This window comes from Metopolophium dirhodum, chromosome 5 (genome assembly GCF_019925205.1).
Source record: "Metopolophium dirhodum isolate CAU chromosome 5, ASM1992520v1, whole genome shotgun sequence".
In the NCBI taxonomy this organism is placed as follows: domain Eukaryota; kingdom Metazoa; phylum Arthropoda; class Insecta; order Hemiptera; family Aphididae; genus Metopolophium; species Metopolophium dirhodum.
Window position 1 is genome coordinate 113,200 of NC_083564.1, and position 2,057 is coordinate 115,256.

The following is a 2,057-nucleotide window of genomic DNA, read 5'->3' on the forward strand; positions in this document are numbered from 1 at the left end:
GCCGAGTGGCAAAACTCAACCGGCGTCGCAGGCCCGCCTTCCGGTGGGCCTCCGACGCGCAAATCGTTTTTTTCAAAAATCGATGACGACTCCCGTTACCGTTCCGCAAGTTACGAGCTCTCGACGCCAAAACATTCCCGCCGCGGCCGGCCATCGTCGCCGTGCCCGGCGGTCGCCGGGGCGAAGCCCCGGGACGACGGACTTCGCGTCGCGTCCCGGCTTCCCCCACGATCTCGGCTGGGGGCCGTTATAAACCTGGCGAGAGGCGCTAGCGCGGTAATTCTCCGTCCGCTGAAAACGGACGGCGTACGCGCTAACCCCGACTCTCGTCAACGCACGGGTCACGTCGCGTCGGGCGAGCGCTCGCTCTCCGCGTGTGTTCGGTCTTCCGCACGCGACCGCCGCCGCAGTCGCCCCGCGTTCTGCGGGTGCTCAGTGCGGCGCTCGCGTCGACCGAAGCGCGCGGTTTACGGGCGCCCGTCCGCGCACGTATCCCACTCGAACCGCGGTCGGTCGTGCGCCGTGACCGTATACCGGTCACGGTCGTTTCGACCTTCCTCGGCGTCGGCTTGCCCACGGGCGGACCGGCGCTCGGACGCACGCGTCCCGAGACGAGTGTCCGCGTCGTCGTCGCCCCTTGGTCGGCGTCGCCGCGGGGATCCGTCACGGGACGCAGTTGTTGTAAAACCGAGATCCCTGGTTGATCCTGCCAGTAGTCATATGCTTGTCTCAAAGATTAAGCCATGCATGTCTCAGTGCAAGCCGCATTAAGGTGAAACCGCGAAAGGCTCATTAAATCAGTTGTGGTTCCTTAGATCGTACCCAAGTTACTTGGATAACTGTGGTAATTCTAGAGCTAATACATGCCGACAGAGTTCCGACCGTCGCGGCGCCCTCGGGCGTCGCTCGCGGGAGGAACGCTTTTATTAGATCAAAACCGGCCCGTCGCGGCGCGCTTCGTGCGCGTCCCGATCGCGGCCCGCGCAAAGACCTGGTGACTCTGAATAACTTCGAGCTGATCGCACGGTCTCCGTACCGGCGACGCATCTTTCAAATGTCTGCCTTATCAACTGTCGACGGTAGGTTCCATGCCTACCGTGGTGGTAACGGGTAACGGGGAATCAGGGTTCGATTCCGGAGAGGGAGCCTGAGAAACGGCTACCACATCCAAGGAAGGCAGCAGGCGCGCAAATTACCCACTCCCGGAACGGGGAGGTAGTGACGAAAAATAACGATACGGGACTCATCCGAGGCCCCGTAATCGGAATGAGAACACTTTAAAACCTTTAAACGAGGATCAATTGGAGGGCAAGTCTGGTGCCAGCAGCCGCGGTAATTCCAGCTCCAATAGCGTATATTAAAGTTGTTGCGGTTAAAAAGCTCGTAGTCGGATCTGTGTCTGGGCGGTGCCGGACCACCCTGGCGGTCCGTCGTGTCGCGGCCGGCCGTGTCGCGGGACCACGTGTCCCGTCGGCGCGGTCGTCGTCGCGCTCGTCAGCCGTCTCGGGGTGTTAGTTACCGGCACGTCGGCCGGACGTATTGTCGGCAGGCGGACACGTGTCTCGGGCTTCCGGCGCGCCGCGCGGCCACGCGTCGCGCGGCCGTCGGGGTTCGACGACGGCGGCCGCCTACTCCAATCTTGCTGCGCGGTGATCTTCACCGATTGCCGTCGGCGGGCCGACACGTTTACTTTGAACAAATTAGAGTGCTCAAAGCAGGCTCAAATCTGGCGGGGCGGCTTCACGGCCGTCTCGTCAAAAGGCCCTGAATACTGGTCGCATGGAATAATGGAACAAGACCTCGGTCCCGCGCATCTCCGCCCTTCGCGGGCGCGCGAAATCGCCCTCCGGGGCGTTTCCGTGCGCGGGCCGCCGGGCCGCGGGCGCCAGTCGCCCGCGCGTCCCGCCGGGCCGGTTTTCGGGACCGGAGGTAATGATCAACAGAGACGGGCGGGGGCATTCGTACCGAGACGTTAGAGGTGAAATTCTTGGATCGTCTCGAGACGAACTGACGCGAAAGCATTTGCCAAGTACGTTCTCGTATGATCAAGAACGAAA